Consider the following 26,991-nt stretch of genomic DNA (forward strand, 5'->3'; position numbering starts at 1 on the left):
CTGCCTCTTTGTTATTTTTTTTTAATTACATAAGTAATATGTAACAGGAAACACTGAAAAACATATGCAAAAATTACCTGGGACTCAACGTTTTTCCCTCCCACTAAGATAAGTGCTAGAAAATGCTATACATACTTTAATACTTTTTCCTCACAAAAATGGACTCACACTATATAGGCTGTTTTATAACTTGCTTTATTCACTCAACAATACAGTATCTTTCCATGTAATTAACCCTATTTCCAGAGCATAATTCTTTTTTCTTTCTTTCCTTTTTTTTTTTTTTTTTTTTGCTGAGGAAGACTGGCCCTGAGCTAACATTCACGCCCATATTCCTCTACTTTATATGTGGGACACCTGCCACAGCATGGCTTGCCAAGCAGTGCCATGTCTGCACCCAGGATCCAAACCAGCGAACCCCGAGCCACTGAAGTGGAACGTGCTTACTTAACTGCTGCACCACCGGGCTGGCCTCCAGCATAATTTTTAATGATGTAACATTGTTTAATGTCCCTCTTATGTTTCTAGGGGTTCCCATAATTAAAGACAATCAGAACACAGGTTTCCATTTCTGTTTTAAAAATGTTGATAAGTAAAATAACTTGGACATTTCTCTGTTAACGCCAAGCAGCCTGAACCCCTTGGAGGGCAGAAAGTGCCATGCTCCCTCTCCCAGCACACCACTTCCATCATCTTTGTTCTTGGTCACTGCCCCTCTGTGCAGGACTGGGAGTGCAAATGAACCCTGAAGGTCAGATGCAACCAGTGTTGCAGATCCACCTGCAGACTCTTCTCCTCTTCAGGAAGTTGAATTCATTCCATCCCAGTTTCTGTGCAGCACACTGAAATCTCAGCTATGCTTCAAAACCCATGTGATAAAGAGAAAAAAAGAGTGACGATTATATCTGATATCCAAGTTGACTTCCCGTAGATCAGGAATAAAGGCTAACCACATTTGCAATGTGTTGTTGACAGAAAAGTGTTTGCAGGGAAGGGTCTGAAACCTTTTCTCTTATCATTTAGAAACGAGGAATTACAGCCATAAAAATCCAGTGATGGGCTATTTTAAGCACAGAATGCGATCATTCTAAACATCAGGGTTGTGAAAGCAATAATTCAGTTCCTAGTAATTAATCCATAAATTTCCTCTCCAATACAATTCAATTCCTAAACGAAGCACGATATATCATCTAAAAATGTGTATGACAACGTCATGCTTTTTCCTGCTTAATTTAAAATAAACAGCAGCGCTCACTTGTTAAATGGGAGAAAGACTGTGCAGAGAATTATTCAACTCACTATATTGGCCAATCCAGTGATTCTCAAAGTGTGGGACCCCCACCAGCAGCATAAGCATCACTTGGGAATTTATAATATATGCAGGCCCCACCCCAGACCTTCTGTATCGGATCCTGGGGCCAGGGTTCTGGGTTTAACCAGCCCTCCAGGTGGTTCCGACACACACTCAAATTTGCCCTATGGTTTCATTCTCTCATAGGCATGCCAAGCCCTGCCCACTCGAGACAAGAAGGCCACTTTCCAGCAGACCCAAGGACAGCTGCCTCCCAGGGTCAAGATGAATATTTACCTAGAGGCAGTTGTGTTTATTCTAAATACCCATTAATGCCATTTGTACTGACTATTATATTTAAGTTTACTAGCTTTCTTTTTAAAAAAAAAAATGTGATCTGTAAAGGAATAGACAAGATTGTAAAAAAATCTTCAAAGGTTCTACACTCACATCATTTCATAAAATGTACAAATTTCACCCTCCAATTTAGGGAAACTGAAACCGCAGTTGTAGATAATGCATCATGGATATGGTTTATGTAAGAATTCCCATCATGCCCTGGTGTTACATCAAAGTATTTTCAAATGAAACTATATGTAAATTTTTTTTTTTTTGAGGAAAATTAGCCCTGAGCTAACATCTGCTGCCAATCCTCCTCTTTTTGCTGAGGAAGACCGGCCCTGAGCTAACATCCGTGCCCATCTTCCACTTCCACTTGGCAGCATGGCTTGCCAAGCAGTGCCATGTCCACACCCAGGATCCGAACTGTGGAACCCTGGGCCACTGAAGTGGAACGTGCGCACTTAACTGCTGTGCCACTGGGCTGGCCCCTATATGTAAATGTTTTATGTTAAAATATTTAGGGTATATATACATTGTTTCTTAAGACTTCTTGTCTGCTTGACTATTTTTTATTAACTAATAATCTCCAATTATGGCATCTAGTGTATTTTGAAGAAGTTTTATAACAAAATTTTGAATATATTGATCAAAAAATTTAAAATATTTTTTATTTAAAATCAGCTCTTTCTCACATGCCAGTAAAAATTGCTAAAAATACATTTAAAACCAGTCATGAGGATTTGCAATTCTAAAAAAGTTGGGAGATGCTATTATTTATTTAACTGCTCCCTCTTGTCGGAGGTTTTGGTTATTTTCAATTTATCAATATTGTAAGTTATCGTAAATAATTCTACAGTCAACGTAGAAATGCTAGTTTGTTAAATTAGTCTTAACTTTGATCTCACAAGTTCTATAAAATGGAAAATTTCGTTTTGGATCTTGTGTCTACTGTTGCAGAGAATTTGAGAATGCAGGAATTGCCATTTTCACATAAATATTTTAACAATGAGTGACTGCTTGATTAGCCCAGATGACTTGGAACTATTTGTTCATTTCTCCAAAGAGTGACTACTTATTCCTTTGTCCTTCCAAATTTTTGAATCTGTGCAACTTGAATGCTGGAAATCCACAACAGGAAACAAACAAGCGAAGAAGTAATTACCAGCTGCAGCTGAGGTCAACAGATTCGTTTGGACTTTAGTCCTCAGCCCAAGGTGAACAATTGCCGGCTGCAAATCAGTTGCTAGAAAGACTGACATCCTCCAGCAGAGGAAGAAAGTGAAGTCCTTGGCAGATGGTCTTGGATATTGAGTTAAGCTGAAATATTACATTCCACTTTCTGTAATATAAAAATCTTAGGTTAAATAGGGTCCAATCATTGTCAATTTCATGTCACTCAGCCCAAGAAAAGCCTACTATTTCATAGGATCAAGGAGCATTTCAGGGCCTGCCTAGACAGCATTCCCCCAGACAAGTGTGAGGACAGCGGGGAGGGGAGGGAGAGCCTGGGTTCTCAGTGGGGGCCAGCAGAACCCTCGTTGTGCCCCATGGAACCGCCTAACAACCAGCAGGCTTGAGCCCTGCCAGGGGTGGCTGCCAGTCAACTGTTTCTCCCTTGTCCTCCTCATCGACTCAGTAACATTAGTGAATATTTCTCAATTTGTTTTTTCTTCCTCTTCTCCTGGTCTTAAGCTGAAAGTTTTGGAATGATTTTAGTTACTCTCCCCTTGCTCCAATTCCCAGTTTTTCTAAGTTAACTTAGTACTTTTGATTTAATATTGTGCAGTGTGAGTGCTTGACAGTTGGCTGTTTTAAAAAAAATTGAAAGGCAAGTGCCTGACATTAAGCTTTTGATTGCCGAGGCATCCACTTCAAAGACAGCTATCTCAGTAAACACATTGCCAGCTATCAGACTGAATAAAGAGCCACCCCTCCCCCCCAGTTTTAGAGATCTCTAGTTGACTTAAATAACTGACCATTTGCTTGTTTGTGCCTTCTCGCTATAATATTTTAAATTCACCAATAAGGAGTGAATCCTCGAAATCCTAAGCACCCTACTCTCTACCCCAACAAAACAGAACCCCAGGTCCATGCTCTCTCTCTACCCACAACCTTGCTGTGTGGTCCCAGGCACACCCTGTACCCTCCAGGACCTGTGAGTAGTAAACCTTGTCCTTTCAAGGTTTCCTGATGGTTATTGCCAAGGTGCATCTTGCAATCAATCATAGTAAGAATCACAAGGGCTGGTCCAGCCACAACATTGGTTCTGAAAGGGTAAATGTCTATGGGGCTCACCGTGGGCCCAGGTGAGTGCCCCTAGGCACTTCTAGCCAGTAGCGTCACTATCGATAGGCTAGACCCACACAAAATATATTGTTGAATTATCCATAAGGTGTGCTCTTTTGTTTCAAGAGTTCGTATTTGTGCTTATATACAGGTTACCATCTACCCTTATTCACTTATATAGATATGGATATATTACAGATGTAATACCTCAAGTTTCATTGTTCATGACTGTTTCCTGTCATCTTCATCTTGCCCTATCTTTTTTTTTTTTTGAGGAAGATTAGCCCTGAGCTAACATCTATGTCCATCCTACTCTATTTTATATGTGGGATGTTGCCACAGCATGGCTTGACAAGCAGTGCATAGGTCCATATCCAGGATCCTAACCAGTGAACCCCAGGCCACCAAAGTGGAACATATGAACTTAACTCCTGCACCACCATGCCAGCCCCCATCCTGCCCTATGTTTTTTTTTTAAAGATTGGCACCTGAGCTAATATCTGTTGCCAATCTTCTTCTTTTTTTTTCTTCTTCTTCTCCCCAAAGCCCCCCAGTATATAGGTGTATATGCTGGTTGTAGGTCCTTCTGGTTGTGCTGTGTGGGACACCACCTCAGCCTGGCCTGATGAGTGGTGCCATGTCTGTGCCCAGGATCTGAACTGGTGAAACCCCGGGCTGCCAAAGCACAGTGCACAAACTTAACCAGTTGGCCACAGGGCTGGCCCCCATCTTGCCCTACCTTAATGTCTGGGTTTGTGTTCTGGTTGGAGCATTCCCTTGAGGAAATCTTTCATTTGGGAGCACTTATGTGTATAATCTCTGAATTCATGCATAGCCTCAAATTTCTTCGATATGTGAGGTGGGATATCTTGGCTAGGTATAGAATTGTGGCCTTCTTTTCTCTCAGAAACCTGTAGGTTGGATTCTACTGTATTTTAGCTTCTAGTGTTACACATGAGAAGTCCAATGCCAGTATGATTCTTTTTCTTTGGGAAGTGATTTGTTCTTTTTTCCCTGACAATTTTATGATTTTTCCTTTTTTTTTTGAATTCAGGAATTTTACTGGGATTCTCCTAGAGTGTGTCTTTTCTCATAAGTGCCATCTGGAAATCAGTCTACCCTTTCAATTTGAAGGCCACCAATATCTATTCAAGTTACAGAAATTTTATTTATTTATTTTTTTTGAGGAAGATTAGCCTTGAGCTAACATCTGCCACCAATCCGGCTCTTTTTGCTGAGGAAGATTGGCCCTGAGCTAACATCCATGCCCATCTTCCTCTACTTTCTACGTGGGATGCCTACCACAGCATGGCTTGCCAAGTGGTGCCATGTCCACACCTGGGATCTGAACTGGCAAACCCCAAGGTGCCAAAGCAGAGTGCACAAACTTAACCGCTATGCCCTGAGCCAGGCCCTTCTTTTATTATTTTTTTAAAAATTGTCTCTTTTTCTGGAGCTCTACTATAGAATTAGGTATTTAGGCCTATTCTCCAAGTCTCTTATCTCCTCTTTTTGATATACTGTTTTTCTCTAGTCATTGAGATGCTTCTTGGACTTGCGTTCCCAAGCCCACTGAGATGAGCCTTAACAGTAAACTTCTCTTCTATTTATCTTGGGAATAGCTTAATTGTGTATGTATTTTAGCTTTATAAATTCTTTATTATGTTGCCAATGACTCCCTTTATTTGATCTTATTTTTTCGCAACTAAATTTCTGTCTATCTCCTCCAGCAGCTTTACCTTCTGGGGCATGTATTCTATTTGTTACAACAGAAATACAGAGAATATAGAAATATTCTATTTCTGTCTGTTACTGCTAGCCTTGCTTAGGTGGAATTTGTTGTTGTTGGTGGTAGATGTCTTATTGGAACACCTGACGTGATGTTGTTTAAATACTCTAAAAGGCAACAGGCACAGGAGGACGGAGGCAAACCAATCTCCATTCAGGAAGTTTCATGTATAGAAGTCAGACCGCCAGCCCTCACTGAGGTGCGTGAGGGAAGACTCCCTGACACAGGTCCTCACGTACTTTACCAATCCTACGGGCAGGAAGGGCTTAGCTACCCGATTTAGCTTCTTAACATCATGGAAGCCAAGTACCCAGGCCCATTTTGTCAGGGCGGATGGTGATTTTCACCAGGGGCTCCTTTTATCTGTAAAAGGTACATTCTTCCCAATATCCACCATTGTCGATCCTGAGCTGCCTGAAACTGGTCTCCAGGCAATCTCCTGCCCCTGGGAGAGAAAGCCCCATGCTGGTTCTCCCTGCTGGAATCCAACGGACCGTAAGACCCTGAGTTCACACAGCTTCCTAACCCCAGCAGTTGGCTGGCTCAGGAAGCTCAGGTCGATTGGGGATGGGAGTAAAAGGAAAGAGGTGGCCACATTCAGATGGCTACACTCCCAAGATGCTTTTGCATCCACTGAGAGGGCTGATAAGTATTTTTCTACTCATGGTTTAATAAGATAAAAATCTCTCAAGCACAAATGTATTTGAATTTTCCCAAAGGCTTCTTCCGTATATATCAAAACGGTCCTGTTTTTTCTCTCCTCTGACTCATTGATGGGATAAATTTTGTCACCATCTTTGCCAATACCAAGCAACACTGTCACTCCTGGAATAAACCCCCAACCAAGTCATTTTATCAGTTAGGACGCTTTCACCTAAAAATAATAAAAAGCCCAACACACACACGAATTTAAACAATAAAGAAGTTATTGATGTATATAGCCAGAACGCCCAAAGTAAGGCAGGTCCATGGTTGGTTGATTCAGTGCTCAACAGCCATCTGGGACCCAGGGTTTTCTGTCTCTCTGTTCTTCTGCCCATGACATCAGCTTTGTTCTAAAGCACATATTCCTTCTGGTCATAGGATGGTTTCCTATGCTCCTATGATTTTGTTTGTTTGTTTGTTTGTTTTTGAGGAAGATTAGCCCTGAGCTAACATCCACTGCCAATCCTTTTCTTTTTGCTGAGGAAGATTGGCCCTGAGCTAACATCTGTGCCCATCTTCCTCTATTTTATATGTGGGATGCCTGCCACAGCATGGCTTGATAAGCCGTGTGTAGGTCCGCACCCAGGTTCCTAACCGGCAAACCCCAGGCCTCCAAAGTGGAGCACAAACATAACCTCTATGCCACCGGGCCAGCCTCACTCCTATGGTTTTTAATGGCAGTTGGGGCTCCATGCTTTCTCTCTTACCTTAGGCAGAAGAGATTCATTTCAGGAAGCTCTCCCATAAAAACATAGAGGAAATTTTCTAAAAGACCCTGAAAGTGTCTCCTTGCATTCCATACACCTGGATTGTGTTGGTGCCATTCCTGAGCCAGCCACTGTCGAGGTAATGGGAGTTACCTTTAGAACAAACAAATCCCCCCTCGGAGTTAGGGATGGAATCGCTTTCCCTAAGGCAAGTTGACAAAGGGTGGATATCTGAATAAAATTGGGTTCCGTTATGAAGCGAACAAGGCAAACGGATACAGGACAGGCAAACAACAATGTAGACCACATTTGTGAGGGATTATTATTTTCATGTGATGCTGCATTCATTTTGCTAATATCTTACATTGAATTTTTCATATTTTTATATAGTTTTCTTCATTATGGTTATTTCTCATAAGAAAAATATCTTGGGAATTTTCTACGAGAAACCTAAAACTATGCGGCCCATCCTCCTCCCAAGCTTCTAGATTGGGGTCTATCTGATTGTCTCCTGCTATTGCTCCTCCAACCACACACCACCAAAGGATTCAAATAATGTGCTTTCAACTTTGCTGAATTTGGAAAAGCTACAGTGATAAGCTTTAGACCATCCTTTCAATTCTACCAATATCTAATTTATTCATGCTCTGGTCTTTGATCAGTTTATTTTTAATACCCAAACATATTTTATTATATCTTTATTCTTTTTTAAAGTAAACTTTTTTATTTTGCAGTTATAAGAAATAATAGAGAGATCCTATGTACCCTTTGCCCAGTAACATCTTGCAAAACTGTAGGACAATATCACAACCAGGATATTGACATTGATACAGTTAAGATATAGGATATTTCCATCACCATAAGCATCTTTCATGTTGCATTTTTAAAATTATTTTTTATTTTTAATTGTGGTTAAAAAAACACATAATCTAAAATTTTCCATCTTAACATTTTTAAATACACAGCGTGGTAATGTTAAGTACATTCGCATCGCTGCACTGCTATCTTTAGGACAGTACCGAAGATTGCTTCTCCTTACTCCATTCTTCGGTGAATATTAAGCATCTACTTCTGCTTAATATTCGCCTGGCCCTGTAGTGGATACAGTAGCAGTGTGAGCATGTCACAGGTAATGTGTAAGATGTGGTACCCGATTAAAGAAAACTTTAACCTTTGGTGGGAAGGGGGAAACACATGAAAAAATAACAAAATAGATAGTATATTCCCCCAAAGACAAATTATAGAATAATCAGACAGTTCTTATGTCTCATTCCTTCTTCCTTTCTTTTATCCCTTTCAGTGCATATTTTTTTAGTCTTCCAGAATTCTGCTTCCCTCTTTCTATGTCCTTTTTTCTTCTATTTTCTTCCCTAGATATTTCAGAAACCAAGCGTTGTGAAACTGATTACCTCCGGTGGAATTTCAAAGTGATTATCTAATTAATCACAGTATACTAAGAACTTTTCTATTTTTTTCCACCCGCCATGAAATTGGTTAAAATCACAAGGACTGTCCTTTATAGGCTTCCTCCTTCTATGGTAAATTGATTTGGTCTGTGTCCAGCAGGTGGCGCAAAAGGATAGTTAATAAAAGTCACTGCGTCTCCACTGTGCACAAAATCTTTTGGAGTTTATAGCATTTTGAGTCATTCTACTTGATTGCATAATAACCAAAACTTTGTATGGTCTATCCTTTGAATATTTTAGCTCCTAGATCACTATTACACTTCTCGGTTTTTTGTCTTCCTCATGTCCCTGATCTCTTCCCATTAGGGAGCCCAAACTTTTTCCTTTGGACTTCTCCTCTTTGCTGTCCACATACTCACCTTTGGTGATCTCATTCCATCTGGTGACTTGAAATACCATCTATATGTGGATGACTGCCAAATTTCTATCTCCAACGCGGACATCTTCCCTAAGTCCAGGCTCCATTCAGGTGTCTCATTAGCGTCTCAACTTAATATGTTCCATACAGAGCTCTCTGCTTCTTGCAAAGCATTTCCCATCTCAGTGAATGGCAACTCCAACCCCCTGCCCCACCCCCCGCATGGCTCAGGCCCCAAACCCTGACGTCCTCCTTGACTTCTCTCCTTCCTACACATTCTCTGTCTAGTCCTTTAGCAGATCCTGTCAGCTCTTCTTTCAAAATACATGCAGAGTCTGACCACTTCTCACCACCTATGCGCTAAATCCTTGTCCAAGCTACAACCATCTCTCACCTGGATTGTTGTCATAGCCTTTTAATCCACCCCCTCGCTTCTGTCCTGTCTCCTGTCTATTCCAAAGACAGCAGCCAGAGTGACCCTGTTAAAACATAAAAGAGATCGTATCACATTTCTAATCCACATTGCAAAGACTTCTCATTTCATACCAAGTAAAAGCCAAAATAATTAGGTACAGTGGCCTACGAGGCCATAAATGACCACCCCAAATTTCCCTGGGCTTCATCTTCTAGTACTCTCCCCTCCCTCATTCTGCCCCAGCCACACTAGGACCTCATTACTCCTCAGGCATGTCAGATGTGGTCCCACCTAGGAGCCTTTGTGCCTCTTGTTCCCTCTGCCTGGGAGCCTCCTGCCCCAGACAGCAACACAGTCGCTCTTCCACCTTCTCCAGGCCAGTGAGCTCTCCCCTGACCGCCTGGTTTAAAAGCACAGTCTCACCACTCCCATAATTCTCTAGCCTGCTTCTAGCTTTGTTTTTCTCCGTAGTGATTTATACACACCAACACACACGCACACACACACACTCACAATTGGTTTACTGGCTCTTCCCAGCTAGAGTGTAAGATCCATGCGGGCAGAGACTTGTGTCTGTTTTGATCACTGCTCTGTCCCCAAGACCAGTGTGAGCACCTGGCACACAACTGGCTCTCGACACGAACTTGTAGAATGAGTAAATAAATGAATGATCACGCTGCGTTGAATTGATGGTTGAATTCCAGAATATATCTCAGTACACAAATCTCTCCTACTGCTGGTGACATATAGCACTTTGACCCTCTGAAATACAAGCCTAGGCAGATCTCCAAGTCCTTGGTCAAGGTTTTATTGAAAAGAAGATTAAAACTCAGAACAAACCAACTCACAGGCTTTAGTAAATCATTTACCAACATACACTCTGCCAACAACTTTCTTTCCTTGATCCAGCTTTTATCTGAATGTCCAACTTCTAATGGAGTAAATTCTCCAAGGCTGAACACAAATGACACTTTATAAAATACCAGCCAGTGACAGAAAAACGTCCTCACCCTTAGAGTCATCTACAAATTTAGGGTTTCTTCAGCCTAGCCAATATTTTAGAAACTTGAGAATGGATGACTATAATTTATTTTTTTGAACCACACTAAATTTCTCCTGTGGCCACTTAAGTATCTTTAAGCCCTAAGATACGTTCATTAATCTTAATAAAAAGGAAGGACTTTGGGTCTCTAGCTTCCAAATTACAATGTGTCCTATATTTCAAATGAGAAGGGTGTTATTGAGTCATTTCTCTGACTTTTTGTCAGGTAAAATAATTGCAGTTTATTTGCTCAGAAAAGCGAGCCACATCCAAACTCTCTTTCGTGCCAATGAGATTAAAATGCTAAGGCCTTTTTGGGAGGGTGGGGTAAGGAATGAGGACAGTAGCATTAATTCCTATGGAGAGAGTACAGTGGCCTAGGAATTCTCTTTGGAAATCTACATATTTTCCGTACTGTCTAGCCTTGAAAACAGTTTTCCGATCCAGCTATCTGATATGCCCAACCCCCATCTAAAGAATAATTTTGTCTTTTCACTTTAAATACTTTTATGCTTTATGGAAAAAACCAACCAACTCTTTGCTTATATAGTTTGCCCTTGACTATCCAGTCTTTCATGCAATGTGTCAATTTACCGTGTATTTTGTGCTAGACATTGTGCTAGGTTTTAGAGAAACAGAGAATATAGCGATAAAGAGAGTAAAATTTAACAGAGGCTCAGAATCGTTAGAAAGATATGCAAACAGATCGTCAAAATGCAATGTGATGCACTTCAAATTTGAGCACAGAGGAGAAGAGAGAGAAACTCTATTTCTGAAGGATTCGGTGATGGTTTCATGGAGAAAGTGACATTTAAGCAGAATCTTTCCTGATGAGTAGGAGTCTGCCCAATATAGAAAGAGGAGAAAGACTCCAGGGAGAGACTGTATATGCAAAGACAGAGAGTGTGAAAGAACAGGCCATGGCAGTAGAACAGGGAAATGTTTAGTGTGCCTGAACCAGAGATGCAGTGGAGGGAGATGTCACTGGAAAAGCTGAAGTGACTGTGCCCATGCTCAATGCTTGGGTTTTATACTGTAAACATGAGAGGGTTTTAGGCAAGGGACAAATGCCCCAATCTGATTTAGGACAATCACTCTAGCTGGTACAGTGCTTCTTGAGGTATGGCCCCAGACCAGCAACTGCAGCCTCCCCTGGAATCTTGATAGAAATCCAGACTATGGCTTCAACCCCAGACTTTAGAGTCAGAAATTCTCATCATGGAGCTTGGCAATCTGTATTGTATAAGGTGCCCAGCTAATTCCGATGCACATTCAAGTTTGAGGACCTCTGTTCTAGTAACAGCGTGGAAGATGGAGTGGGGGTAAGGACAAATTGAAACTCTGTGGGTTCTTCCAAATAGCTCATCCATGCGGGGGAACAAAAAAAAGGCCAGGGGCATGAGTTTGGGCAAGACAGGATGCATCAGAAAGACCTTTCCAAAACTTCATGTTTGGCAGGAAACAAGCAAAGGATGTCTGGAGCACCAGTTCTCAAATCTCATGGATTCCCAAAATTATCTATGTGGCTTTTAAAAAATATAACTTCCAGGTCCCATTCTCAACTCACGAAACAGAATCAGCATACTGTTTTGAGCTCCTCTTCCTCTGCTGTTCTTACGTCTTCTCTACATTTTGTGGGGGGTTTTGCTCATGGAATCCTCTCTCTTGCTAAGATTAACTACTTGCACTTTCAGGGGATTTCTGGTAAGTACCACCTGCCTTCCTTATAGAGGAAGACAGCTTTCCAGCATGGGAGCTGCGAGGGGCTGTCACTACACAGAGACCTCTGGCTCTTAATTCCTGCCACTCATTAAATCCCCTGGAGAGATTTTTTAAATGCTGGCTCAACCTCAAGCTAAATAAACTAGAATTCCTGGGGGTAAAGTACTTCTAAAATGCTCCCTTGGTGACTCTAATGTGCATCTAGCATGAAGAACTGTGAAGTAGACCAACAGCTTCATCTTTGTGAGAAGGAGTCAGAAAGAAAGAGATCCTAGAGCCAAGGAGGAGCATCCTCATGTGACCCGGGTCCGATAAGGGCATAGTCAATGGTATTAAGATGCTTAAAAGGTGGAGAGGAATGAGTACCAAGAAAAGATCATTACATCTAGTCATGAGGACAAGGCTATTGGACTTCCAGGCACAGAAGGCGGAACAAAGCCAACTCGTAGAATCTCTCCCCAGTAGTTAAAGCAATGAACAAAATATTGAAAACGAACACAAAAGCCCAGGAAACAATAAAACAAAGGAAACAGTAAAAACTTACCTGCCTCAATTAAACAAGAAAAAAGGAAGAGCTTGATGTCATACACTTTGAAAAAGAAGCATCAAGGGAAGGACCAAATGATTCTGGAGTGGTACAGTCTGGTGTGGCTCCTGACTGCTTTCTCTTCCCCAAAAGCACTACTGAAGAAATAAGATGACTGACTGAGCCAACAACATCTTGAGCCTTCTCACTAAACCCTTCTGGTTCACAGAGAAGTGGACTAAGGTCATGGATTGGCATCCCTGGGAAAAATTGTAGAATTCTTCCAGATTAGAAGCCCTTCTCTCCCTTGGGGCCCTTGAAAGATGCTAAAAAGATTACAAGGACTCCACACCCTCCAAGACATTAGGTTGAGCTGGGGAGATGAGCCAAACCTCACGGGAGTTAGATGTATCGCTTTCTAGGTCAAGTGGGCCCTGTTACATTTGACAGTCTCGGAACCCTTTTAGAGCTCACGCCCGCTGGGCTGGCTCGGCCCCAGCTTGGCTCGACCACTACCCTCCTCATACCACCAGGTTACAGAACAGCGATCTAAAAGCAATATCCAGCCTTAAAACTGGAAAGGCAAAATGAACTAGTCTCAGAATGGGGTGGAGAACATGTCAAGTAGAATCCATTGCAGCATAGAAGGGCAATTGGCCATCTGAGCAGAGCTGTCTAAAGCATGGGTGATTTCTGTCTGCTCTACAGATGTTCTGTGGCTGGAAACAAAACCAGACAACACTAAACTAAAGGAAAATGAGAAGTGAAAGAAGACAGCATGCAAAAGATGAGCAAAGAACTCAGTCTGGAAGAAAACATAAACCAAGAAATTAAAGTAGATTTCCCATAAGCACATTATGCTATCGAAGACTTTATTTTAAAAAATTTCTTTTTTAATTCAGGGAGATTCTAACACTCTTCAAGGAAATAATAGTTTTAGAAGAGTGGTGAGATGGAAACCAGATCCCAAAGAGTACAGAATTGAGTACTTGAGGTAGGTAGGGCTTTTTTATGATAATGATTAAAAAGAAGAAAAACAGAAGTTTGAGGGTTTATCTGAGAAAGAGAGGGAGCCATGAAGATTTTTGTTATTTTTATTATTATAAGATGGAATCATTGAACATATATGTAGGCTAAAGGAAACAAATAATCAAAAATACAAAGACTTAAAAGTTTTTAAAAAGAAGGAAATACTGACACATGCTACAAAATGGATGAACCTTGAGGACTTTATCTAAGTGAAATAAGACAGCCACGAAAAGACAAATTCTGTATGATTCCACTTACAAGAGGTATGTAAGGTAGTCAAACTCATAAAACCAAAAGCAGAATGGGGGTTGCCAGCGGCCGGGGGAAGAGGTGAATTGAGAGCTGTTGTTCGATGGGTATAGAGTTTCAGTTTTGCAAGATGAAAAATTTCTAGAGCTCTGTTGCACAACTATGTGAATGCACTTACTACTGTACACTTAAAAATGGTTAAAATGGTAAATTTTATGTTTTTTTACCATAATTATAAATAAATTAGATAGATAGATATACAGAATCTTAAGGTCCAAATAGTCACCTTTTATCACTCACTGTGAGCGCTCCTGCTCACCTGTTTAGAATGATTTCCATCCTCTCTGATGGAAAAGAATCCTGATTCAACAAAGAGGAGATAAAAGTCAAAAGACAGCGAAAGACTGAAATTTAGTAGCATCATTTGAGCCCCTAGGTCAAGTTATACCTGAAACAGTAAACGGCTGGAATTTTCAATTTGGAGAGAACATAAAACTCATGTTTTTCTTAAAGAAAAAAACTGAAAGGCATCCTATTGGATCCAGCCTGACTTGTATAATATCTTTCAGATTACAATGTAGAAAACAACTTGGACTAAATCATTTTTTCAATCAAAGGTTAATAACTTTTCTTAATAAGTTACTAATAGATTACATGCACTCCACCACAACTTAATCTGCGTTTAGCTCAATGTGCTAATTAATTGGTTGTGCATTGGCTGTGGCGCATTTTGCTGTAGAATATAAAAGCACTGGCTGGGTTCATGAGGAGAAAAATGAACTGTGCCCTCTGTGTCAAGCAACAGCTTTGCTTTCTCATGCATAACTGTTTCGATTCTATGCCAAAGCTCCAATATCCGTATAAGTTCTGGAATTCTCACAGATGGGTTTGCGAGATGATTCTTATTCATTTTGCTGCAATTCCCCTTCTGTGCATCCACTCTCCCATTTGGTTATTTTTGTCGTTACTCAAGCTGGAGATTCTGGTCTGCCTGTAATGAGCCATCTCTCTAAACTGCTTTCTAAGGTGGTCAGCAAGCTTCTTTAATTTAAGAACATTCAGAAATCTCCATCTGAAGGGGGAGGGACCTCAGGAATAGTTCACCTACAAGATGAATGGAATGGGCTTCTTGCTTCTCCTCTGTCCAATTCAAAGAGAGAGCTTTCATTGGAGTTCATTGCCTCCCCTTTTATTGATCTCTGGTTCTTCCAAGGAGGTGTAGAGATAGCTAAAAAATAAAACAGTGTCTGTAGCCATAGTAACCTCTGATGAAAAGGATCAACAGCTATTTCAAAGGACAGTTTAGTTCAAAGACTTAAAGCCAAAATTGAGCCAGCACAGGCCAATCAATATGGAAAGCAAATGTTTGCTGCGTCGGAATAACAGTCTCTCCAGGAGAAGAATTTTTTGGAATTGAAGCTGTCTCAGGTGACTTTTTTTAAAACCCAGTTGAAATTATGGCTTACAAATGGCATTACATCATGATTCATTTAGCATTAGAGAAAAAACATTTTCATGTGAGGCATTTTCATTTCTATCAGGTAATTTTTATAATGGCTGCATAATATTTCACCTAGTGGATATACAACTTAGATCTTCGCTAACCTTTCTTTCTCCTGTTGAATATTTTGGCTGTTTCTGATATTGCACTATTAAAGATAACCATGATGAATATCCTTGTCCATGTAGCTTTCCCTGTATTGTGAATTGTTTCCTTATAACATCCTCAGAAGGGGAATTATGGCGTCAAAGGGTAAACATTTTTATCGTTCTTGATCCATGCCACTCAATTGGTTTGCAAAGTGGATTTAGTCAACTGAAGATCAATTTCACTCTCTTCCTGTTAACACTGAATATCATTGAAATAATTTTGATTGTAATTAAGAGAGAGGAAATGTTCATTTGCACTCATACTATTACTACTGAAATTAAACACTTTCCATATATTCTTTATTAATTTATTTCCCTTTTTGTGAATTATTTGTTTATGTAATAGTTTGTAAACCAGTGGAAGAGGTGAAGTTTATTCTAGAACTTTCTAATGCCCTCAAACTCTTCCTTTCACTCATCTCAAGTACGTGTGACAAGCAGGCCAGAAAAATTCCCATGATGCTCTACTCTCACACTAGGCAACTCGTGAGGCCGTGCACACTGCCTTGAGCTTCCAGGCAAATCCCAGGTGCTTTTGCATTACCCACTTCATTCATGCTTCCCTCTACTACTTGAGAGAAGTGATGCCACCATTCCCGCACTTGGAGAATTTATTCCTGAAGTCAGTGGTTCTCAATGTTGACTGTACCTTAGAATGACCTGGGGGAATTTTAAAATTCCCAATACCCAGCACATTCTACACAGCAATTAAATCAGAGTCTCTAGGGATGGGACCTGGCATCAGTGTTTTTAAAAGCTCCCCTGAGGACTCCCAAATACAGCCAAGGTTGAGAACCACTGCTTTAAATTCACAGTTTCACTATGCTAGGCCCTCAGGGTGCAAAGGCCCATGTGAGTGGCTCCTGCCCTCAGGGAGCTCACAGCTGAGTGGTTGGGGTAGCAAAGCAGACTGTGATGTTTTTAAAAGTGAGTAGCATACACACACACACACACACACACACACACACATATGTATACACACACGTATACACATATGTATGCCCTTTTAATAACGATAACCTTTAACTTGATCAACCAGTGGCATCAACTTAACGGAGTTTTTCTGCACTCAGTTTTCATCATTAAGAGGCAAATTAGGGGCTGGCCCTGTGGCTGAGTGGTTAAGTTCACGCTCTTCGCTTTGGCAGCCCAGGGCTTCACCGGTTCAGATCCTGGGCACAGATCTAGCACCACTCCCCAGGCCGTGCTGAGGCGGCATCCCACGTAACAGAGCCAGAAGGACCCACAACTAGAATATAGGACTATGTACTGGGGGGCCTTGGGGAGAAGAAGAAAAAAAAAAGAAAGAGGTAAATTATACGAAAACAAAGTGACAATAAAAACACAATGTAACAAAGGCCGAGAGAGTTTGTGACGATCTCTCAACTTTCTGTCACTCCTCACCTGCAACATTGATTCTCCACATAGAGAACTGATTTTTCAAAAGGGTCACCTTAAAGCATCATCGGATTCTGACTCGCCTAAAAAATGGTTGGTTATGTTCACGATGCTGTATTTACTGAGGCAAAATATATATGTACAGATTAGAAATATCATCTAAAAACTAGAGATAAGAAAGAATTTTCACTTTATTTCTCTTAAGAAATTTAAACTCATTTCACGCCTCTCACTGAGGTTTCGGCAGCAACATGTCTCTCTTCACTAGGTGGTGCTCTGGACAAATTCATAAGCTCTCGGCTTTGCCACAGCTAATGCCCGTTCAGAGAAACTCAAGTCTCATTCGGTGGCAGAAATGCCTATTCATTCATAGTCAGAATCGAAAGCAATCAAAAATGGTTTTCTTACATTTTGCTAATTGAGATATAAAGTTAGGCCTGTTTCAATGGTATTTATGACTATCCATTCAAATATTGTCTTTAGAATTTTAAAAACCTACCTTATTATTTTATTGAATTCTACCGCATTTCCCAATTATGAAGACAATTGTAGGTTTTGAAATGGCTTCATGGGCTTCATCTTACAGACATTCAGTCCCTTCTTTTTCTATTACAGCCAATAATGAAATATAGCTCCCATCATCTATATATAAAGATCCAAACACACATTAGACCTCAAAGAATTGGATTTATTTTTATGGGTTAAAGCATCTGAATGTTATCTGAGACAGGATTAAATGGAAAGCGTTCCTGACTCTCCTCAACAGAAATAGGACTGGCCCTGGCCCTGGGCCCGGTCGTTGAGTCCTTGGCTAGAATAACATACAGTATTCAGGAAGAGATAGGTCAGGCTCAGAAGCGCCACTCGGGGTGGAGTTGCTGCCCATAGTGGTTGTGCAAGTTCTCAGGAAGCTCAATCAGAATTTCCAGAGGCAGCTGATCACCACCATTCCTTCAGCTATGCTAGGAAGGGCGGGATTCTTGACTGTCCAGGAGGCCCAAACACCAAATTGTATCCCGTGTCCATCCCCATCTAACCACAGGTCCTGTCTCATGGGTTCTTCTCTCTGACATCTGTGTTGCTATAGATAGACCATTAAAATGAGTTTGGGCTCTTCTGTTGTAAAACCAAGCTTGATAGCAAGAGCCAGAGAAGGCCAAAGATATGCTTGCTTCCTTCTAGCACTAGGAGAAATGTTACCTCGGGAAAGCTGGATACTAATGAGCGGAGAAAACGACAGTAATATTTCATCCTTCCATTGGCACGGCCTAGAGGTTGGCTGGTCTCTGATTCTGCCTCAGCAAACATGATGCACTTGACATTCATAGCAGTTTCTCAGATGAAGATATTGGTGCCCGAGTGATTACATGGCACTCTTTCTGATTGCCAGTTGATTCTCTTTCCTGGCACCCTCTAGGGTCCAAGCCAGCCATGGATAGCATTAGCCAGTCCCCTCACTTCAAAGAGCAGTGCCCCTCAATCTGTCGCTGGTGCTTTCACACAAACACTGCTTCCTCTTTCTAAGAAATGTTCTCCAAAGAACATGGGGTACTTGGAATGAACACACAAATTAATATGGAAGGTGAGAGAAAGGGGAAATGGAACACCTACCAAGTCATAGCTTTCAAAGGAGAACAATATTCTGCTCAAGACAAACTTCACACCCCAATGGGGAATCTGGCCACATAGGACAGGCGGACACTTCACGTCAGATGAGTGCTGTCCCCATGTGAGGCCAGCCAACCTGGAATGACGTGGTGTTCACGTAAAACCAAGAGAGAGGGGAGGAAGCCGCGGGGTAAGTGATGCCACTAGTAAGGCTAACGTGGGTGTGCGTGTGGCTCTTCCTAAATGTCCCCCTGCCCTCCTTGTGCTGGGGGGAGTGGAAGGGACTGGGATGACAGCCTTGGATGACCCAGAAAAGGGAATGAGGTCAGAGAATGGTTGGGACCAAATACAACTCTTACCAAGTAATCGTGTGCCAAGCACTTTATATAGATGATCTCCTTCAACACTCAAAACAACCCGCAGTGACATTACCATCCCAATGTTACAAATGCGAAAACCAAAACTTTAAAATGTTGAGTAGTATATTCAGCATCACACAGCAAATGGCTAAGTCTAAATTTGAGTCCTGCCATTTCTTCAGCTATGCTGCAAACAGCAGGATTCTTGACCATCCAGGAGGTCCAAATACCAAATTGTATCCCGTGTTCTTCCTCATGTAACCACAGGTCCTGCCTCATGGATTCTTCCTTCTGACATTTAGATTGATGCAGACAGAGGAATGGTACCTCCAAGCCTCACCCTCCGCACTATACCCCAGCAAGAGAGTGAGGTTTTCTATTTAGTCTTCCAGCCTTTCTTCTCGTCCTTTACAGGGGGCAAAGAAGCATTGCTAACTGAAGTGCTAGCTACCCCAGAAACCAGGAATGGGGAATGGGCAGGATAAGAGGAGAATTTTGTTCTAGTAAGTGATGATTAAGCGCAACAAAGCTGAACCTAATGGTAGAACCTGGTCTGCTCTTCTGTTGCAACGAATACTTGTCTTTTTAAGGGTCACATACCGCCAATATTCATTCTTATTCTTAAAATATGGGGAAATAACCCAGAGCTGCTTTTATCAACTTTCCCCCCTAAAACCTCAGCTTTAGTTCCTTAACAAATTAAAAGTACGTTTAAAACAGAACAGAGTTTTTCTTGCGAGACACAATATCCTAGTGCTTATTAATTCCATGGATTATCCATAACACTAAATATCCTTTACACAATAGTGCTTAACATAGGATTTTAAACAGAATATGTGACTCATTTTAATAAACCTGAAATAGCAGATTTTTCTCGCTGAGATGGATATTTCCACTTATTCTGGAAAGGTTCTGTTAAAGGAAGCAAACACCATTTTCAAAGCATCAATTTCCTTTTTTTTACTGAGGCATAATTGACATATAACATTATATTAGTTTCAGGTGTACAACATAATGATTCAATATTTGTATATGTTGCAAAATGATCACCACAATGAGTCTAGTCAACATCTGTCTCTATACATAGTTACAAAAATTTTTTTCCTGTGATGAGAACTTTTAAGATCTACTTTCTTAGCAACTTTCAAATATACAATACAGTATTATTAACCATTTAATAATAAATAATTTGCTAAACTGTCCAAAGGAAACAACTTTTCCAGATATCTGAGGGCTCTTGGCTCCAGAAGTGCTGTCCTTGCCCAAGTTGAACCAATCACAGCCCTTCCACCAGCATTTCATTTTACTTCGGGACCAGAGAGAGAGTGACTCAGTCCTGTTCTAGTTGTGGGAACAGCAAGATGTAAAATTGGGCCAGTCTGGAATGAGAATGAGGTCAACAGGTCGAGAAAAGCACAGACAAAGCACAGATCTTGTGATGTTCAGGTCTCTCATTACAGCTTTTCCTCAAGTCAAGACACATTCTTGCCCCTCTTGCTGTTTGGTTGGTTTCCTTTGATTACATAAGAAACCTCAGTATGCTAGTAAATCCTTCTTTGTGCTGAAGCTAGTTTAAGTTGATCTTTTATAACATTCAAAGAGAAAAAAACAACTCAACTAATGTGCCATCAGACTGAAAATATATGAACTATTTGTTTCAAAAAATGTCAGGACTATGTCAGAATTTTAACTTCTTGATATAAGGAGGCCAACTTCTTTGATAGAGCTGCCAAATGGTCCCTACCTTAAAAGGGCTCTGTAAGATCTGAGCAAGATGAAAGCAGTCAGAGGAGAGCCCTGTTGTGGATCAGACATTTACATAAAAGGAAAGCATTGAGCACATCTGCATAGGAGCACACAGCCTGGCTGGCGGAAAATGCTAATAGGGATCCAACACTCCACTCTCGAGCTTGCACACAGCCCAAAAAGAAGCTGCACTGATGAGCCTGTGAGACCCAATCCTTTGCATGCAGAGACCAAATTTTCAAAATAGTACTCAGTAGAGAGGTTGAGGGGATCCAGTCACGTTGAAGTCTCATCAATAATTAGCAATAACAGTTAGACAATTAGAGAATACCGTTTATATGAGTGAATGCCACTAGTGATTTCTTTCCTGGACAGAAACCTCGATACCAGGCTATCGTGTTCAAAACACTCTACAGCCCAATCCCTGTGAAGCCTTCGCAGGCTCCTTAGAATTAGCTCCCTCTACAGGGAGGAGCAGGCAGGCGAGAGAGAAGGATCAGGAAAAGGGAGGAGGCAAGGTGAGGGGAGAAAGTTCTCCAGTTCAACAGCAGGTCTAAGGAATGGAAGAGAGTTGACGCCCTAGGTCAGCATCTACAGGTGCCGACTCCTGCCCCCTTGGGTCTGATTTTCTGAAAAGAGAAGCCATGTCTCACCTGGCAAGAGAAGAGGAGAAAGGACCAGTTCTAGAGAAAACGTTTAATATTGCAGCTTGTTCCATCTCCTATCCAGCACCACCTATAAGGCCCCTTCCCCTCTCTCCCATTCTTTCAATGTCTATATAGTGGTTGAATAGTGTTCCCCGCCTCAAATTCATGTCCAACCAGAACCTCAGAAGGCGACCTTGTTTGGAAATAGGGTCTTTGAAGATGTAATTAGTTAAGAATCTTGAGATGAAATCATCCTGGATTTAGAGTAGGCCCTAAATCCAAGGCCTGGTATCCTTATAAGAAGAGAGGACACAGAGAGACAGACAGGGAAGAAGGCTATGTGAAGAGGGAGGCAGAGATTGGAGTGATGCTGCCACAAGCCAGGGAATGCTAGCAGCCACCAGAAGCCAGGAAGAGGCAAGGAAGGATTCTTCCCTGCAGTCTTTGAGGGAGTGTGGCCCTACTGACACCTTGATTTCAGACTGCTAGATTCTAGAACTGTGAGAGAAGAAATGCCTAATTGTTTTAAGCCATCAGGTTTGTGGCAATTAGTTACAGCAGCCACAGGACACTAATACAGTCTGGAAGCCCTCTAGGCACGCCCCCCAATGCCTGGTACCAAAGATTCAAAGGCCAACAAGTTGAAGAAATCAATTCTCATCAGAATAGATAACACCACCATTTGCTCAAAAGCATTTTCACTTTTAGAGAGGATTCTTAAAAACAAATTTTTAATTCGTAGAATTTCCTACCTGAGGGGAATATTTGAGGACTAGGCACACTTCCCTTCTAAAGAAGAAACACTCATCCCAGGGGTTCTCTTGGTTTAGAATTTGGGTGCCTTTAAAGGGACCTCAGAGCAGGAACTGGGTCCTTCCTCTCCCCACCTAATTGATTCCCATCTGCCACGATCATGTCAAAAATGCTTCCTTAATCTTGGCTGTATGTATTCCACCACCATCTTCCTAGCCCTGCCCTCCAACTCCACAAAGACATGAGAGCTGTGGAAATTATTAGAGAGAAACCTCATCTGGGGGCCAGCCCGTGGCCAAGTGGTTGAGTTCATGCACTCCACTTCTGTGGCCCAGGATTTCACTGGTTTGGATCCCAGGCACAGACCTAGCACCGCTCATCAAGCCATGCTGAGACAATGTCTCACATAGTAGAACCAGAAGGACCTACAACTAGAATATACAACTATGTGCTGCTGGGCTTTGGGGAGGAGAAAAAAAAGAATGAGAGAAACTTCATTAAATTTGAGTCAGGAGGCCAAAAAGAGGATCTCTTGTGCTCTAAGAAGATTGCAGAGCCAAACAGGAAGGAGAAAAACTTCCTCTTCTTGACTGGCAAGAAGCTCAGCCAATGAGAAACTGTCACAAGTCAGCCAATGGAAAGCCACTTCACATTGAGTTCTTCATTTACAAAAGCCACCCCAACTTCCTCTTCCCCCTTATAAAAGAGTTTCTCCTCCCTTGCTGCCTGGGGACTTGCACATGGCTTGCCATGGTTGCAGAACCCAAATTGCAGTTCTTTGCTGGTCCCAAATAAACTCATTTTTGCTAGAGAAATAACTGGCTATTTGTTTAAGTTCAACATAGCTAAAAAGACCTTAAAGATCTTCTCTTTCAAAGTCCTCATTTTCTTGATCAGGAAACATTTTATTAATCAGGACTAGATCAGTGCTGATGCCACACAGCTCACTAGTGGTGGGACTAAGACAAGAACCAAGGTGTCTTCTATTCTAAACACAGTCACTGTCATGTATTGAGCGCTTCCCATGTGCCAGGCACTGCGCTCAGTGCTTTGGACACATTGGCACATTTAATTTCCTCTGGGATACACAGTAAAAGTCAACACCATGTATAAGAAAGTACAGGAACCATTCATTACTATAAAAGGGGAAAAGGCAGCAAGAAGATGGTATATACTATTTCTTTTCCCATTGAGAACCCTTCAGCTTAGAAAGCATCTGAATGATTGTTCTCTTTCTGGTCTCTCTTCCTCTGGTCTCCTTCACTCAGGATCCCTTTGGTCTTTTCTCTTCTTCTTCCCCACAGGTTGGTTGCCCCTTTGGGGTCGGGTAGGGGGCACTGTGAGATCCTCACTGTTCTGAATGTCAGTCCTGTTTGTCCTGAGAAGGGTTTTAAGACCTTTAGTGCATGCAAAGAGGAGCATGCTCATTGTGGAACATCTTCAGGAGAAACTCTCCTCAGGCCAAAATGACCACTGTGCACAGCACAGCTTCAAGAGTATGAGGTTATCCACACAAAGCCCTGGTCTTTTTCCTTGTCTTACTCCAGGCCCATTTGGCACCTAGATTGGGGATGTTCAAGGAGAAGAAGGAAAGAGGGAGAGCAAAAGAAAACTCTACCCTGCCATAGACAGATAGTATTCTTACCCCCTGTTTAATAGGGGAGGAATCTGAAGTTGAGTGAGTTGAAGTAACTTGACTAAGAACTAGGAAGTCAAGAGGCCAGCTTCAAACCCAGATCTGTTTTTATCTGCCCTGCCTCATTTGTTCTTTGGGGAGTTGAACTCTCCGGAGAGCTTGGCCCCAGGCCTCCGCTCCCTTAGCTCTCTCCCATTGACTGGGGAAGACTTCTCAGCCACAGTCATAGCCTTGTCAGGACAACCTAAGGACAGGAGTTAATTTTGCAAGTGGGGCGAGCTCTGAGGAGCTGGAGAGCTGGTACTGCTTATGTCTCCCACCGTGTATATTTATGCCCCTGTCGGCATGGCTCAGTCTTTACCACGGATACCTCAGATGTGCAGTTGTGCAGCCTGTATTTCTCAGTTCACGCTGGCTGGGAGGATAAAACGAGGCCTGGTAACAATAATAAAAAATACTTCTCTGGCTCTGTAGTTGTCTCCTTCCCAGGGCCTCCTCTGCCCCTCTTCCACCTCCAGCCCCCACCCCAGGGAATTTCACCCGTGTTTTTTCACACACCCTCTCAAATGCCCCTGCTTGCGTGAGAAGTGAGGGGACTGCACCGCCTGCTGACGCTGCCACTAGAGCTGCCACCAGCCCTGCCAGCCAGGCGCAGCCTCTGGTCAACACCCTCCAAATGCACCACACTGTGAGTGCCTCTGAAGTAGAAAGAATCTCCTTCAATGCAACCTTCAATGCCTCTGAAGTAGGAAGAATCTTCAATGCATTACACGGATACCTTCACACAGATCAAGGATTTGAGGTTATTACCTGAAGACCTTTATTTCCTGAGCTCTTGGACATCAGCCGTATGTCTGTGCCCTATCTTCCCCCTTTATTCCTTCCTGCTGGTTGAAAAATGGCTTTGGGGGCTAGAACTGTAGCAATGAACATAGCCCTTAAGGTGACCTTGGAAAATGAGGTAATGGATTGCTGATCATCAAGCCAGAAAGACTCTGAGTTTCTGATGCAGTGGGATACTATATCAACTGGACTGCTTGTTTCCAGATTCTCATGTGAAAGAGATATAAATTTCTATCTCCTTTGAACCACTGCTATTTTAAGGTTTGTACTTCATAGCTGAACCAAATTCTACTAATATCCTCTAGCTTTGTTTGTACTTAGTGCTCTCAGTTAAGTGTGCTTAGTTGCAAGTGACAGAACAGCAGGCTAGTGGGGATTTGAGCAATGAGACGTTTAACTGTCTCCCATTACAAGAAGTTTTGAGGCAGAGGGTTTCAGAATGTTAATCAAAAAGCAATAGGCCAAAATGGAGTCACTTGTGCTAAGCCCCATATCAACAAGCCAAGACTTCATATCTAAGCTAATTACAGTTTCAGCCTCTCCCAGGAACGTGACCCTTAGCCAGTCAATCTGGAATCACCTGGTTAGCACTAGTGAAGTAATCTGCCTGACAGACCCCCGTCTTCCCCTAAGGGAAGGTGACCTTGCAAGAAACAATAGTGGCTTCCTCGTCACCTCCTGTAAAAGGCTTCCGCTTCGCACAGCTCCTTGAAGTACCTTTCTATTTGCTAGATGGGATGCTGCCTGATTCATAAATCATTGAATAAAGCCAATTAGATCTTTAAATTCACTCAGTTGAATTTTGTTTTTTAAGAAGAGTTTGCTCTGTGCTTCAACAACACCAGAGCCTTAGGGCAGCATCTCTGTGGTAATCATGGTCTGCTACTCCTGGTCACAGTCTGGCTGCAACAGCTCATCCTCACACAACAACATCCAGAGCAGGGAGGAACTCTCATCTTTGTCAGGTCGAAAATCTTTCCCAGAAGCCCACAAGCTGATTTTCCCTTCTATCTCACTGCTCATGGCTGGTCCAGTCACTATGAAGGTGGAGTGGGATTGCCAAAATTGGTTTAGCCTATGGTTATTTATTCCCGGGGGTGGGGGGCACATTATTGTTCCAACAAAACCATTATTCCATTAGCAAAGAAGAAGGGAGAACGGCCCTTGGGAGGCAACCAAGAATGTCTACCCCACTAATTAAAAAGCTCACCCTGCGGGATAAAGACATTTTGGTCCTTGGTTTGATTTCATTCTACCAAGTCGTGATGACATTGTCCTGAAATGCCAAACTAATTTCACTCACTTAGAGCTTCTAGCTTTTCCATTTAGAATAAAGTAGCCCATGATTTAAGGCTAAAGAAGAGCTGTGCGTGAACAACAATTAGAAAAGATTAGGACTTAATCCTTTATGCTCTCAGCCCAAATCAACATCAGAGAGAAACAAGAGCTATTTATTTTAAGAAATACCAACCTCTGCGGCTTCTGAGCCATTCCCTCTCCTTCTGGATTGTTCTATTCCTGAATGCTGTGTCTGCCCTTCCTCCGGAGCTCTCCAGCTCTCCTCCTCATGCACTTCCTCCCTCTTCTTGAGTCTTGCCTTGTGCCTTTCCTTTTGTTGTGGTTCTTTTTCTCCTTTATTTCTTCTGTCTTTCTTTCTCCTCCTTACCCTTTGACTGCTCCTAATATTGAAGTATTCCTGGTAGAATCTTTTGTTTCATTGGATTTGCTTCATGTTCATTATTCTTATCTTTAAAAGCAACTAAGTTAAATATTTGTCCATGGCCCTTGCAGAAAAACCTTTCACAAAATTAAACTAAACTAAAGGAAAACAAAACAAAAACAACCTTCGCCATTTTTGTCACATGACTGATTAATTACATCCAGTATTGGGTCTTGTGAGAGAAAAAACGGACCAAAAAGCAATATCCCATTAGGCTCTCTTCTTTGATTTGATCTAATTAATTCAGCCAAACTCTGGCAGCCAGTGCAAAGCCATATGGGCTGTCATGAAGCCCAGCAAATATTCTTGTAGCTGGATCCTCTCAGGTACTTGGCTACCAACACAGAGTTCTGGCTTGGACCCAGCACTGAGCAGGAGAGTCCTGCATGGGAGATCCGACGGACTGAATTGTGTCTCCAAAATTTCCTATATTGAAGCCCTAACCTCCAATGTGACTGTGTTTGGAGATATTGCTTTTAGGAGGTAATTTCAGGTTAAATGAGGTCATAAGGATAGGGCCCTAATCCAGTAGAACTGTGGCCTTATAAGAATGGAAAGATTCTCTCTCTCTCTGTCTTTCTTTCTCTCTCCCTGCTTACCAAGTAAGGACTTAACAAGAAGATGGGTGTCTGCAAGCCAGGAAGAGGGCTCTTACCAGAAACCAAATTGGCTGGTACCTTGATCTTGGACTTCCCAGCCTCTAG

At 41.9% G+C, this 26,991-nt stretch overlaps 1 long non-coding RNA gene across 1 annotated transcript in view; it reads right to left on the reverse strand.

The window, feature by feature from the left end:
• Positions 1-255: 255 nt before the first annotated feature.
• Positions 256-26,991, reverse strand: part of LOC139077266 (uncharacterized) — a 101,553-nt gene continuing 74,817 nt past the window's right edge. Inside the window, exons 2-4 of the long non-coding RNA XR_011529624.1 lie at positions 9,339-9,423; positions 2,796-2,972; positions 256-859 (exon numbers count right to left, since the gene is read on the reverse strand). This is a non-coding gene — a long non-coding RNA (uncharacterized lncRNA). The remainder of the gene's footprint in view (positions 860-2,795; positions 2,973-9,338; positions 9,424-26,991) is intronic.

This window comes from Equus przewalskii, chromosome 19 (assembly GCF_037783145.1).
Source record: "Equus przewalskii isolate Varuska chromosome 19, EquPr2, whole genome shotgun sequence".
Taxonomy (NCBI): domain Eukaryota; kingdom Metazoa; phylum Chordata; class Mammalia; order Perissodactyla; family Equidae; genus Equus; species Equus przewalskii.